This window comes from Rattus norvegicus, chromosome 14, assembly GCF_036323735.1.
Source record: "Rattus norvegicus strain BN/NHsdMcwi chromosome 14, GRCr8, whole genome shotgun sequence".
NCBI classification, from domain to species: Eukaryota; Metazoa; Chordata; class Mammalia; order Rodentia; family Muridae; genus Rattus; species Rattus norvegicus.
The window spans coordinates 65,763,043-65,778,976 of NC_086032.1; the positions used below are offsets into that span (position 1 = coordinate 65,763,043).

At 40.1% G+C, this 15,934-nt stretch overlaps 1 protein-coding gene and 1 pseudogene across 3 annotated transcripts in view; one reads left to right on the forward strand and one right to left on the reverse strand.

The window, feature by feature from the left end:
* The window catches only part of Kcnip4 (potassium voltage-gated channel interacting protein 4), a 1,150,698-nt gene that overhangs the window by 169,746 nt on the left and 965,018 nt on the right, over positions 1-15,934 (forward strand).
* On the reverse strand, positions 1,815-2,600 carry Cct6a-ps18 (chaperonin containing TCP1 subunit 6A, pseudogene 18; annotated as a pseudogene).

Consider the following 15,934-nt stretch of genomic DNA (forward strand, 5'->3'; position numbering starts at 1 on the left):
CATGCATACAGAAAATTCTTTAGTGGGGAATTGTTACATTCTCGTTCAGCAGCCATTCACTCAATGATTGTGTGGGAGGAGGTTTGTAACTGCTTCTTTTTTTTTATTAACTTGAGTATTTCTTATTTACATTTCGAGTGTTATTCCCTTTCCTGGTTTCCGGGCCAACATCCCCCTAACCCCTCCCCTCCCCTTCTTTATGGGTGTTCTCCTCCCCATCCTCCCCCCATTGCCGCCCTCCCCCCAACAATCCCGTTCACTGGGGGTTCAGTCTTAGCAGGACCCAGGGCTTCCCCTTACACTGGTGATCTTACTAGGATTCTTAACCAGTAAGACAGCCACATCTATTTCTCTTTAAGGGATGACAGGTGTAATGAGAGCAAATGTTGCATGCCTCATCCTCTCTAGTGATCACTTTTGAATTAGGGAGAATGACATTTCTTTTAACTTAATTAGAACAATTTTATGTAACTAAAAATAATTATACTGTTTTCTTTCCTAATTTTCCTCCCTCCAACCCTTCCCTTGAGTCCCATTTATGTACTCTTTCTCAAATTCGTGGCTTTGATTTCTTTAATAATTGTTACATTTTTTCATTTTCTTTTTTTTCACTCTTACTTATTAGACACACTATGAAACCCATAAATTACCCAAATGTGTTTTACACTGGCAAGAATCTTACATGTTTAACAGGAAGTTGGCTGGATAATGTCAAATACATCCACAACAACCAAATTATTCTTTTGAGCCTGGGTCTCCTGTAGCCTGAGTTGGCGTAGAACTTCTGACTTTATTTCCAAAGCACTAGGCTTACAGGCATGCATTACCATGCTTTATTTAGGAGAAAACAGTTACAAAATTTCAAAGAACATATAAGGAACAAGGTATGCAACATGCTTATCTTATTATGTAATTTTGTATTGAAAGATCCCACGCAGAGAGACCCTTACTCAAGTCTTGGGAAATCGCGGACCCCAGACACAGAGAGACCATTTTGGATGTAATAAGCAAAGGCGAGGTTTATTACGGAGACCTATTACAGAGATCTCCAGGCCGACACATATCCCACGCAGGAGACAGAGGTGTCGACCCGAGTGGTTGGGAGAGGGGCTTTTTAAAGGGGAGAGGCCTCGAGCCTCAGGGAAAAAAGGGGATATCAGAAAGGAATGCCAGAGATATCACAGAGTTGTAAGATGTCTAATTGTTTTATGACTCTAGAGGATAAGGGGGCACCATGGCGCCAAAAGGTTTTATGGCCCCAGGAGATGAGGGGACCGCCAAAAGGTTTTATGGCCCCCCATTTCTGGAACAAAGCTACTAAATCAGGAGAAGGGTCGGGTCTTCTAGAGTCCTCATTATTCCGAGAGCAAATCTTATCTCTTGTCCTGTCAGAGTAAATGTGGGTCGGGAGTTGATGAAGCATCTGCATCTGAAACACATCTGGTTAGGCTTTGGGCCGGCAGGTTCCCTGGAATGCTCTCTGCAAGGTATAAGGGGCTTAAACAAACATCACTGAGACAGAACGACTGCTCACACTGGTGATAAAACAACTGTGTCAGTATCAGTTCTTCTGCAATTTTAGCCATCTGTCTTCCTCAGTCAGATCTTGTTACTGTGTTTTGAGTTAATTTAAAATTTTATCTCTCAGTATCACGGTAACAAAACCATCTTGATTAGTGGATTTTAAGAGACCTGCATTGAGTGTGTTTGGACACTCAATGCAATATATATATATATATATTTACATATGTATTATATACATATTATATATATATATAATTTTATATATATAATTTTACAGTATTATAATTTAAATAGGGGCCAGATGTCCTATTCCTTTTCTTCTATCAGGAAGAGAAAATTCTTTTCCAAAATCACTTGAAGCTTGGACAAAAATAATCATTCCCCTCAACATTCTGTAGCATTACAGGCAAACTTCAACCCTTCAGAGAGGACAGCCCAGCTCTCATAATCTCATCAACCAGGAGAATGTTGGCAGCAATCACAGTACAGGGGTGAAGCAGCTGCTTCTTCACTCAATAGTTAAACCACACACTCATTTCTGTGACCACCATCAGCTCAGATGTGTTCAAATCCACATCTACAAGCTGATTGGATTTGCAATGTTCAGCTTGAACTTTAACTAATGTTTCCTGAAGGTCAAAACCAGAGTTCTGCTCAAGAACCTTGGGAATGATGAGCAAGGCGTCTGCAAATGCCGGGACTCCAAGCTGAGCTCTGTCCTTCACACTGGGCTGCTATTTAATCAGAGCTTCTGCCAGAGCCACTTCTACTGCACCTGTACCTGGAACAACAGAGCCATTGTCAATAACATTGTTGACAGCCCTCAAGCCATCTCTTAGTGCATCCTTGATTTGAGTCAGCATGTGCTTATTTGGTCCTTTAACTGGTAAAGTGACAGAATGGGGATTGTTACACTTCTCAAAAAGGTGAACCTCTCCTCACCCAGTGTATATTCATAGACAAGCCTGCATATTCTAAACAGTCAGGGTTCAGGTCATCAAAGGAGCTCAGAGCTATCCCACCACAAGTGTTTAGGATGATCAGGAAGCTTATTCTCTCCATTCTTTATTCAGAACAGGAGACATTCAGGCTTACTTCATGACTTAGCTGGTAATAGCAATTTTCTGCTAACTGAGATCATTGTATCTAATCTGTGTATCTTATTAAAAATACGGGGATGTGAGAAATTATGACTTGTCATTTGAGAAAAAATTCATTGTTGTTGTTGATTGTTGTAAATGAAGGTGTCTGAGGGTACCTGGAAGAGAATGGGGGACAAGAGACACGAAGGACACCAAGACAAGAGTCTGATCAAGGCAACAATTTTATTTTTCCCTAAGGCTGAATTTATACCATAACATGGGTAACAGAGGGAGGGGGGAAGTAAGAAACATTTACACAAGCCAATGACACAATATTTGTGTGGTCAGGGAATAGGCTGATGTTGACAGGATGTTAGAAAGGTCACAGGTCTGTCATATCTATTAGTCAGCAAGAGAATTTTATCATATTATTATTTATCTTGACCACCAGATTTGTATTAGTCTTCTGAAGCTGGCTGGGGATTTTCCATGAACCCAGTCATACTTAATTCTAACTATAATAATAACATCAACAATGGAGGGCTTCAAGGGCATCGCTCCCAACAGATTCTTTGGACAAATTTGCTTTAGACCAATAACAAAAGTAATAAAGGTAAGTTAGGTGATAGGAGAACAGAAGTTGGAACTTTCAACTTGGAGGTCTAAAGACTTATTCCTGAATCCCTGATGAGCCTCTTACAATTGAAGTGAATTTTTGGTAAGTAATATGAACTCTTTTGTGCCTTGTTTTTCTTTGTGCTATAACAGAAACTGCCTTAAGTATTTCTATGGCGGCATTGAGAATGGAGCACGCCATTTTCTTATGGAAAGTGGATTGCCTTGGAATAAGCTGCGCAGAACTCAGTGATCACTGTATTAGTTTGATTTTCTGTTGCTATAAAAAAACTGCTCAAATCAAAATGAACTTGAGGAGAAAAAGTGTAATTTGGCTTATGGCTCTAGGGGAAGAGAGTTCATCATAGTGAGAACGGCATGGCAATGGGTAGGCTTGTTAGCAGGAGCAGGAAACAGATCACAGCCAGTCCCAGGGGCTGGTTTCCCTCCTCAAGCAAGACTTCATCTTCTGAAGCTTTCATAATGCCCAGAAACGGGATCTGGGGAGCAAGTGCTAAAATACATGGCCCTGGTAGGATCATTTCTCATTCAAACCACAATCATGATAAGTACTTTGCTTCAAAAATTAAAAACAATGGTGTACAGAGCTAAACAAAGAATTCCCAGCTGAGGTATATAGAACGGCCATGAAGCAGCTAAAGAAATGTTCAATATCCTTTGTCATCAGGGAAATGCAAACCAAAACAACCCTGAGATTCCACCTCACACTAGTTAGAATGGTTAAGATCAAAATCTCAGGTGACAGCAGATGCTGGTGAGGATGTGGAGAAAGGGGAACACTCCTCCATTGTTGGTAGGATTGCAAGCTGGTACAACCAATCTGGAAATCAGCCTGGCAGTTCCTCAGAAAAATGGACATAGTACTACCTGAGGACCCAGCTATACCATTCCTGGGCATATACCCAAGTGATGCTCCAACATAAAACAAGGACACATCCTCCACTAGGTTCATAGCAGCCTTATGAAGCAGCCAGATGCCCTTCAACAGAAGAATGGATACAGAAAATGTGGTATGTCTACACAACGGAGTACTACTCAGCTATTAAAAACAATGACTTCATGAAATTCTTAGGCAAATGAATGGAACTAGAAAATATTATCCTGACCCAATACACACACACACACACACACACACACACACACACACACACACACACACACACACACAGTATGCACTGTCATTGATAAATGGATATTAGTCCAAAAGCTCAGAATACCCAAGATATAATTTATAGACCAGATGGAGTTCAAGAAGAAGGAAGACCAAAGGGTGGATGCTTCGGTCCTTCCTAGAAGGAAGAATAAAATACTCATGGGAGGAAATACAGAGAAAAAGTTTGGAGCAAGGACTGAAGGAAAGGCCATCCACAGACTACCTCACCTGAGGATCTATCCCATACACAGTCAGTAAACCCAGACTCTATTGCAAATACCAAGAAGTGCTTGCTGACAGGAGCCTGATATAGCTGTCTCCTGAGAGGATCTGCCACAGCATCACAAATGCAGAGGTGGATGCTTGCAGCCAACCATTGGACTGAGGATCGGATCCCATGGAGGAGTTAGAGAAAGGTCCGAAGGAGCTGAAGGGGTTTGCAACCCCATAGGAAGAACGACAATATCAAGCAGCCAGAGGCCTCAGAGCTCCCAGGGACTAAACCACCAACCAAAGTGTGCACATCGAGTGAGCCATGGCTCCAGCTGCGTATGTAGCAGAGGATGGCCTTGTTGGGCAACAATGGGAGGAGAGGCCCTTGGTCCTATGAAAACTTGATACCCAAGTGTAGGGACATGCCAGGCTGGGGAGGGAGGAGGGAGTGGGTAAGTGGGTGGGACAGCACCCACATAGAAGCAGGTGGAGGGAGTTTCCGGAGGGGAACCTGGGAAAGTGGATAACATTGAAATGTAAATAAAGAAAATATCCAATAAGAGAAAAGAAAAAAGAAAGAGTAGTATTAAAACAAATTAAAAAATAAAAATAACAAATGCTGTGTTCCGTTTACCCCTGCTAGTTAGTTGCCTGAGTCCTTGGTCATATGCCTCCTTTAGCCATCGTGGTGGTATAAGCTAGGAAAATCTCATTCGCAGAGCTGGAACCAGGAGAAAGTTTTGACCAAAGCCAACTGCTGTGTTGACTCCTTATTACCACAAGATGTCGCTGTTGCAGACGACATGTTTTTATTGCTATCACTTGATTACTTTGCTCTTTCTCTACCGTTTCCTGCAGTCATACAGGGCCCGAGCTCTGATCTATCAGTCTGTCTGTCTGTACCTCCTCTGTATGCTCTGAACATGGCTCACTTTCAGATTTCAGGCCCTTCCCAGGGAGCAAGTCCTCCTGCAGAGCGAGAGTCTCTTTCTCTAGCTTGCCCACGTTGTCCAAAAGGTCCAAGTCCACAAAGAAAACCAAAGTGTTTAAACACAAGAAGGTAGCGACATTAACATGTGCAGACACCGCTGCCTTCCCTTGGGGCATTGTCTAGTGGGAAAAGCAAGGGGGTTATAGAATGCACTTCGAAGCCAAACTTCTTCCCTGCCATCATCCTGTCAACGACTGTTGAATTTGGAGAAAGCTGGGTGTTTTCCAGTCCCAAGAAACACAAGGATCAGCAGGCAAGCAAGGTGACAGTGTTGCAAGTTCTCTGAGACTTGCAAGAGTGCAAAAGGCAGAAGAGGCTCCAGGTTCTCATACAGCCCAGGCCTTCCATGCTCTGATTTAAAAACTATTGCTAGTTCTAAGTAACAAAGGTACCATTGATGTGTGTGCGTGCGCGTGCGTGTGTGTGTCTGTGTGTGTGTGTGTGTGTGTCTGTGTATGCGATCTCATGTATATGCATATATATACATATATGTATATATATATATATATATATATATATGATTCTAGTCCTATTCAGATATAATTATCACAGCTTCCAGATACCAGTAGGTCACAATTTATTTCATTTTTAATATAAAAATTCACTTAAAGCACCTGCCTTAGTGTCATGCTGTGGGGCCCAGGGCTCTGGTGTTTCTACTTCCTTTCCATCAAATTCTAACTCATTCAGGAACTTACTCACTGAACTATTCTTACTTCTAAGTTGCATACTCTGCATGTCGACTGACACTATCTCACCAGCTTTAGAGCTTTGCTTTTTTTCTTGTCTTCTTATAGTCAGAGCTTGTCTTCCTGGCTGGAATTATAGCTGTGTGCCTACACTTGCAATTCTGCTTCCTCTCCGTACTGCACACAGAGTAAATTGTCTCAGACAGTTTATGTGCTATATTAAGCCATTAGAGTAAGTGCTTGCATATTGTGTATATATGCTTTCCGTTTCTAAAGGGCTGTGGAGCTTCTGTGGTAGATGAAGCATCCTCTTGCTCCCTTTCCCCTGCTGTCCTGCCTTTACCTACAGAATCACACTGTTCATTACTAAAATTCATAATCACATTTAGGTCAAATGATCTAATTGCATACATTTTCTCCTGATCTGGAGTTCCTGGCACTCAAGACATTTCCTAGCAAGCCTATTATACCTCACAGTCTGCTTCCAAATTCTGTGTATTGGCTCAGGGTTCTTTTTTCAAACCATGAAAAAGCAAAACATGAGAGATCTTAGTTTTAAAGTCAGCAATTGTTTTTCTTCTGTTTGACACCTCCATCTCTTACTGCAAAGTAGGGGCCTCCTTCCCAGATCGAGGTGAGAAAGTCAGCATCAACTTTCAGAAGGAGCAGTCAGTTTAAGTCCTTTCATCATCGGAACAGGGCAGTTTAGTTTGCCCAACTCTGTGCTGCTGAGAAAATTTAGGCTTAGGGGGCAGAACTGACTTGTCCAAGACTAACAAGGTCATGAGAAAGCTCCATACCCTATCACTACCACATCCAAGGAACACTCTGACTCCCATATGATGGCAAATTTCCTTTTTAAAAATTCATTTTATTTTGTTTAGATGAACTAACATTTGATGCATACCTTTGAAGGTATGCTTATTTTTAAGATGGCTATGAAATAATGTTCAATGGTCATATTTGAAAATTGTTGATTGGTTCTTTTTATTCAACAAAAACTAAAGAGGAAATAATTATGCCAACTTCTTTATGAGAAAAAGCAAAGCCGCAAGCCTTCCATTTTAGTCTCTGTATCTAATGAGTACCCGATGGCATGTACTATTGTATTAGAAGAATGCACAGCTATGGGCATTGTTTATTATTGTGTTGCGCAGGCAACACGCATAGTTTAAATGATAACAGAAATAGGCCTATAACTTGGGCAATGTCCTTTTCATTTGTGTGACCTCAAAAACAATTCTGGAATTGTTATTCAGTGACCTGTACTGCTCATTAACAATGCATTCTGAGCATTCCACCAAGGAAATTAGATTGATGGTGCATCTTTCCATTTATTCTAGAAGCGATTGTTGAAGAAGCACTGTTCCATTAGTGGACTCAGGCACGATTCTATCAACTGTTGTCGGCCCATCGCATGGATCCTTCCCTTCCAATTTCATTTCTTCCACCTTTTCTCCAGTTTTCATGGCATTCTCCTTTACCACCTCACTCTGATATGCATAGAGACTATGAGTATTCATTCAAAAACAGAGGATCCATATTGGGAATCTTTGGGTTCCTGGAGTCACTAACAAGAACAAATCGATGTATAAATACTGGCCACTAGAATATAACATTGTTTATGAAGTTTAGCATTGGTGCTTCGAAACAAACAAAGAAACAAACAAGCAGGGAAATAGTAAAAGAAAAAAAAGGTGACATCCTTGCTGGCTTAGAGTAGAAGGACAATGCACAAACTTTTGTCTTCAGATTCAGATAAGTAAAAACAGAAATTCTCATTCCAAATTCCCTCTATAGGTGGACATCAGCTAGTTATACTAGTTTGATAAGTGTTCTAGGCACTAGAGGTGTGTAAGGTATGAAAAACAACATGTAATGATAATCACCCATGAACTACATACATACAATAATAAAGTAATTTTTTTTTTTGGTTCTTTTTTTTCGGAGCTGGGGATCGAACCCAGGGCCTTGCGCAATAAAGTAATTTTTTAATTAGGTAGTTACTGCTTAATGTATAAATAGCTAATACACACAAAGATACTCAAAGAGAAACACATAATAAGAAACGAAATAACTTGTAATCATCTGCTCTTTACCCTTCTCCAACATGGTAGTCACAGGTCCCATATGGCTACTGAGCACTTGAGAGGAAGCCGGCTCTCACTGAGAAGTGCTATAACTGAACCATACCCTCTAGCTTTCCAAGGTGCTGACAAGTATGCTGCACCTTAGAATTTTAATGTTGATTATTGCAGGCAGCATTTTGGCAATAGTGAATGGAATAAAATGTGGTGTGAAATTTAGGGTTGTTCTCTTCGTCTAATCCGCACATTTGGCTTTGGAGGCAACACTTATTGAAGAGGCCCCCTTTCTCCAGCATGATACCCCTGTCCAGAACTTATTTTGTGTGTAGAGATATATGGATTTACTGTCGAGGAACCTCTGGCTTCTGTGATCTTTGAGTCGTCTGTTGTTGATCATGCCGTCTATGTCAACTCTGTCTTGTGTCTTGAGAGCACCTGTTATGATGCCTCCTGCTTTGTCATCCCAGCTTACAGTTCATTATGTTGCTTAGAGTCTTTTATGTTCTATATGAATTCTAGGTGTCAATTTGACTCCCCTGGAAGGGTCATTGGGATTCTGATTATAGATTGTTGTAGATTATATTGAATTTTTAAATGTTCGCTACAATATGGGCATTAAAACAATATTACTTATTCCAAACAATGAAATTTCCATTTTTTCCCTCTGTATGTCATCTTTAACCGGTGTCATCAAAATTTTAAGGCTTCTTTTTTATAGAGATATTTGACTCAACTGATGAAATTTATTCCTAAGAGTTTTGTTTGATTACAGCTGTTACAAATGGGATTGCATATGATCATTTTTATAGCTTTAGTTTGTTCATCCTCTCCGCCACTCGTTATTATTTCTGATTTTCATGAAGTCACCAGTGAAGCATATATTTTCATAGCGTTGTAATTACACATCAAGTGAATAAGGAGCAGAAAGGATAACTGTGATTCTGTTGTGTCTCTATAGGCCATTAAGTTATTTCTAATTTGAAAAGTAAAGAATGAAAGCAATGAATTTTCCTTTAACCAATAGAATCTTTTCTCTCTTCTTCCCTTGGAATAAATATAAAATGTATACAAAATAAATTAAGATTTATAATTTCATTAAAGGGTAAGTTCAATTTTATTTTTAAAGGATATTACTTTTTAGGGGTTTTGAACTTTACTTTCTTTTCAACAAAAACAATTGCTAATTTTTATTAGGAGAGGTGAATACGTATCAGTGTACAGTGGAGAGTTCAAGGACAATGCTGTGGATGCAGTTGGTTCCTTCCTGTTTTACATGGGGTTGGGCACAGACTACCTACGGAGCCACCTAAATGGCCTCATGATTGTTACTTTAGAGAGGTATGATGACATTTTCCCCTTAGCTTTTGTTATTAAAATATGTTTTCTGTTCATTTATAAATACATTGCAGTGAAATCCTGATAAAGGCTGCATGGCATTCTATGGAATGAATGTGACAGTCTTAGTTACTTTGCTATTGCTACTAAGACACAACATGACCAAGGTACATAAAATAACACATTTAATTGTGGGACTGCTTACAGCCTCTCAGGGTTAGAATCCATGACCACCTCGGCAGTAGCACAGCACCCAGCAGACAGGAATGGTAGCTGAGAGCTTACATCTGATGGATCAATAAGCACGAGGCAGAGAGAATGAGCCAAGCATGGTGGGCTTTTTGAAACCTCAAGGCTGGATCCCAGTGCCATACTTCCTCCAACCAAACACATCTCCGAAGATTAAAGATTCAAACACAATTAGCCTGTGGAGACCATTCTTGTTCACACCAACACAGGCTTCATAGGTTGACTTCGATTTAACAAAACTAAGGATAATACATTTTCTCCACATTTTAAATTATTTCTATTCGTTCAGTGAATAAGACTTATATGTTCATTTAAAAAAACAGACACAAAAAAGTATGTATACCAAACACTAATAACTGCAGTGAATCAAATTAGAAGTCACACATTTGAAAGGGATTCAAGGTATTATTCACAATGGGCACATTAAAGAAGAGTTATAATCTGTTTTCTAAGTTTATGGCAGATGGTCAGTTATTACAACTGTACAGAATTGGTCGATTTCCTGAGATTTATAATTTCTACCCTACAAGAACATACTCTCATGAGTACACTGAATAGTGCTGCCTTAGTAACTTTTCTTGTTGCTGTGGCAACTTTCAGAGAAGCAGAAAGTTAAAAGAAGGGAAAACTTAATTTGACTCACCATTAGGGGTACAGCCCATCATGGTGGTCAAAGCATAGCTGCAAGGCTGTGAGATGCCAGCCACAATGAGTCTGCGAGTCAGAAATAATATTAGGACAGAGAATGGAGCAACTTCCCAAGTCTCCCCTGATGGCTCACTTCCTTCAGCAAGGATAAATCCCAAGCATCCCACAACTTTCCAGAACAGCGCCCCAAACTGGGGACCAAGTTTTCACATAGTCACTGTTACAGAGTGTCTTATAGTCAAATATTAATGCCCTTCATTTAGTTGCTGGTCACTGAAGAATTAAGCCAATACTCTCATTTGATTGAGGTGTCTTTTGGTCTAATTCTGACAGCTGTGCTACAGAATAAAGAAAAGAATAGTAATGGACCCCAGGAACATATTATATTAGTCTTGAGTAAAATGTTAATTTACAAAGCAACAAGTAGAAAAGTTAGAAACCTGGTTGGTTGATGCCTAAGAGAAACTGGGAAATTTCAGGCTGCTGCTCTCCCTTTTGTCTGAGGGATAAGCTTGAAAGCTGACAGATGACTACTCAGGACCACAGAGGATTGTGGGTAATGACAGACCCATGCTTTCTGGCTCTACTCTCCATTCAGCTGTGCAGTCAACACTGCACAATCATTTTCCCATAGTCCATCTCCAAAACCCTAGTTTTCTACTTTTGTTTAACAATTGTTAGATATCACTTTACTAGAAACGTGTCTAATTCGCAACTAAGAGATAGCCAATGTTTGCCATTGTTAATAATTGGTAGTATGATTTTGGGGCTGGGTATTGCATGTTTCTACCCATTTTGTTGGCACCATCATTATTAGGGTATTTCTTGTGCTATCGTGACTCATTATTATCACCAGCAGCTCACTAATGATTGAACAAACAATCTAATGAACCACTAGATTAAACCCATTGAGTTTGTATAAATGTTGGCTTTGGGAGTTAGATTACTAAGAAAGGAATCTGCAAGAGAGAAGATGAGCAAATGGGCTCTTTTCTGCCCAGAGAGCCGTGAATTGGTGAGATACATAATTTATGTCATGGATGAGGTCATCATGATTCATATTCATATTCAAAATTACTGCTGAGAGGATGCTACTCTTTGAGTAGGAGGGGACCTATACAGAATAATTCAGGACCGATAGTTTTACGTAATTTTATTCAGTTTAGCTGTGACAGAGTATTCCTGTCAACAGAACATAGAGAAGAAAAGAACTACAGAAGACTACTAGAGGAGCAGTAATAACAGTAGATTCAATCAGAGTCAAGGATACAGATTTGGCCTCTGTAGTAATTCCATTCTCCTGGATCCTTAGCTGTGTGCAGACGGGCATGAAATGATGGCAAGGCTTTGGACAGACTATCTTGTGGCAAACTATTACCGTGTGACTTCAGCAGTCAGCTCACCTACATAGACCTTCAATGGCTTTGAAATCCCCTCCCAAGAGGCTGAAACCAGATAACTAGACCTTGTTATACAACTTGATGTTCTCGGTAAACTTTTAGAACTCAGCATTAAAGTCCTATTAAGGATAGAGTCAGAGAGAAGCAATCTATTGATCAACTGCTAGTATGGTGAGACATAACATGGTTGTGCTTGAATGAAACTGACTCTTGAACATGTCCGCTTTTACCAATAGCAATTGTTTTTGTCATTTGTAAATATTGCACCAAAGGCCTTTGGGGCTGGCGAAGGAGGTTGTAGTCATTGTTAGATTCAATTTTATTAAAAATGTAGAACTTAAAAGATCTACCAATCAGGCAAAATTATCCATAGCAGTAATTCTTACCTTATTTTAGAATTCACATAGAGAAAAAATTCTTCTTTTTCCTCATCTTCGTCATTGTCATCATCAACATCATCATCATCATAAGCAGGAAACAAGGGTATACAAGTGAATATTTTAGTTACCGAGTAGCTTTGGGTAGGAATCTTAGTTCATTATGTCCTTGAAGCCAATGAGCCTTGAAGATCTGTTCACTAGCACACCCTGAAACTATACGTCCTTGAGTGACAAGTGCGACAACAGTCACTGTTTGGAGTTTCTCTAGACCATGCAGACTGCCTTTTAGAAGCTTATCATAAATAATTTTGCTTCACTCTGCCTCACTGATAAGATGACTGGACATTGGGGTGGCTAAATGTAAGCACAAATTGGCCAGTTAACAATTTTCTCAATTGGGAAGCTTGAAAGCCAATGCCCTTGTTGCATCCACCATTCATCTTTGTCTGCCCCTTCTGCTAAAGGAAGCTGAAGAGAGTTCATGTGTCACAATCTAGATCCCCCTTGGAAGCAATATTTTGCATAGATCAGAGACTGCACAAGGCCCGACATTTTATTTTGAACAAGAATGTGCCAAAATCCTGCAAAATGTCTGTATGGTGCTTTAACGGCTCCTTGGAACCATCTAGGTCAAGGATCCAACCTGACTTCTGCAGGGAAGCATTTTCGAACTACTCTTCAGAAACACTGTCCTATGCAGACACATCTTAAGTTACTCTTTAGTCACGTTACTCTGCCTCATTGTTTTTCAAAGCATTTATCACTGTTGACATTGACCTACCTATTCTGAACCAGAAATATTGTCATTAAAACAGAGAACTTGCCAGTTCCATTTACCAATGTTTCCTCAACACCCAGAATAACCAGGTCACTAAGCGATCAAAATGTTTTACTAAGTGATTTTCCTTTTGATCCTCTTAATAGAAATATCAACAGTCACCAATAGTCATGCAGTCTTATTTGCTAGTTTTGATGTGCCTGGCTTTGTGTTAAATACATATTTTCTGAATTTATTTCTTACATTTAAATTCGGGATTTTTCTATTATGTAGAATCTGCAAATATGTAACCTGCTGGAGTCAAATCATAAAGATACTTATTGATTGTTAAGAGTTGCAAATTTCCTGGCAGCCCATCCCCCTGACCTCCCAGCACTTTCAAGTTATGTGCATGGGATAGTGAAGCAGCTGATACTTTAGGATTCTGTCAGTGTGTGTTCTGAGAGTGAACAGTTCACAGCTGACTGCTATCCAACAGAACCCATAATGCAGCAGTCTTGATGAGTGGTGGATGGGTGTGACCATGCATGATCTCAGGTTTTCAATCTGAGACCTCAGGGTGGGGAAAAAGAATTGCAAATTTACCTCTTTCTTCTTTTTGCCCCCTGTGGGATTTTTTTTTTAAGTGGTAGCAACTCTTTCTCCTCATTGCTGATTTTCCCAAGAAGTCACTTATAAAACCTGATTGCCAAACCAAGAGATAATATTCAAATTCAGCTACTTCTAGAAAGAGACCAAGATTGTGTGTTAAGGCTGACAGAAAATAGGGGGTATATATAAGAACTAGTTTTATTTGTTATATGTTGGAGCATCATTTGGGTATATGCCCAGAAGTGGTATAACTGGGTCCTCAGGTAGTACTATATCCAATTTTCTGAGAAACATATAGACTGATTCCCAGAGTGGTTATATCAGCTTGCTATCCCACAAAACGATGGTGGAGTGTTCCTCATTCTCCACATCCTCGCCAGCATCTGTTGTCACCTGAGCTTTTGATTTTAGCCATTCTGACAGGTATGAGGTGGTATCTCAGGGTTGTTTTGATTTGCACTTCCCTGATGACTAAGGATGTTGAACATTTCTTTAGGTGTTTCTCAGCCATTCGATATTCTTCAGCTGAGAATTCGTTGTTTAGCTCTGAACCCCATTTTTTAAAATAGGGTTATTTGACTCTCTGGAGTCTAACTTCTTGAGTTCTTTATATATATTGGATATTAGCCCTCTATTAGATACAGACCTTTTTCACAATCTGTTGGTTGCGTTTTGTGCTAATTACAATGCCCTTTGTCTTGCAGAAGCTTTGCAATTTTATGAGGTCTGATTTGTCAATTCTTGATCTTAGAGTATAAGCCATTGGTGTTCTCTTCAGGAAATGTTCCCCAGTGTGCATGTGTTCAAGGTTCTTCCCCACTTTTTTTTCTATTAGTTTGAGTGTATCTGGTTTGATGTAGAGGTTCTTGATCCACTTGGACTTGAACTTTTTACAGAGTGATAAGAATAAAAAAAAAAGAATGGATCAATCTGCATTCTTCTACATGCTCAGCTCCAGTTGAACCAGCACCCTTTGTTAAAAATGCTATCTTTTTCCCACTGGATACTTTCAGCTCCTTTGTCAAAGATCAAGTGACCATAGGTGTATGGGTTTATTTCTGGGTCTTCAATTCTATTCCAGTGACCTACCTGCTTGTTTCAGTACCAATACCATATAGTTTTTATCACAACTGCCCTTTTATACAGCTTGAGGTCAGGGGTGGTGATTCCCCAGAAGTTCTTTTATTATTGAGGATAGTTTTCACTATCCTGGGTTTTTTGTTATTCCAAATGAATTTGCAAATTGCTCTTTCTAACTTTCTGAAGAATTGAATTGGATATATGCTCCTCTATGTTCATAGCAGTCTTATTTATAATAGCCAGAAGTTGGAAAGAACCCAGTTGCCATTCAACAGAGGAATGGATTCAGAAAATGTGGTGACAATGGAGTACTACTCAGTTATCAAAAACAATGACTTCATGAAATTCATAGGCAAATGAATGGAACTGGAAAATATCATCCTGAGTGAGGTAACACAATCTTAAACACACACACATGGTATGCACTCACTGACAAGTGGATATTAGCCCAAAAGCTTGAATTACCCAAGATATGATCCACGGACCACATGAAGCTCAAGAAGAAGGAACAAAGTGTGAGTGCTTCAGTCCTTCTTAAAAGGGGGAACAAAAATATTCAAAGGAGGAGATAGGGAGACAAAGTTTGGAGCAGAGACTGAAGGAATGGCCATTAAGAGCCTGTCACACCTGGTGATCCAGCCCATATACATACAGTCACCTAACCTAGACAATATTGCTGAAGCCCAGAAGTGCATGCTGACAGGAGGCTGATATAGCTGTCTGCTGAGAGACTCAACCAGAGCACGACAAATACAGAGGCAAATGCTAGCAACAAACCATTGAACTGAGAACTGGGTCCCCATCTTGGAGTCAGAGAAAGGATTGAAGGAGCTGAAGGGACTTGCAACCCCAACCAACCAGAGCTCCCAGGGACTAAACCACTACCCAAAAAGTCCACATGGATAGACCTATGTCTCCAGCTGCATATGTAGCAGAGGATGGCCTTGTTGGACACCAATGGGAAGAGAAGCCCTTGGTCCTGCCATGGCTGGATGCCCCAGTATAGGGAAATGTCAGGGCAGGGAGGCAGAGTGGGTGGGTGGGGAGGGGGAACACCCTTATAGAAGAAGGGGGAGGGAGGGATGGGATAGGGGTCTT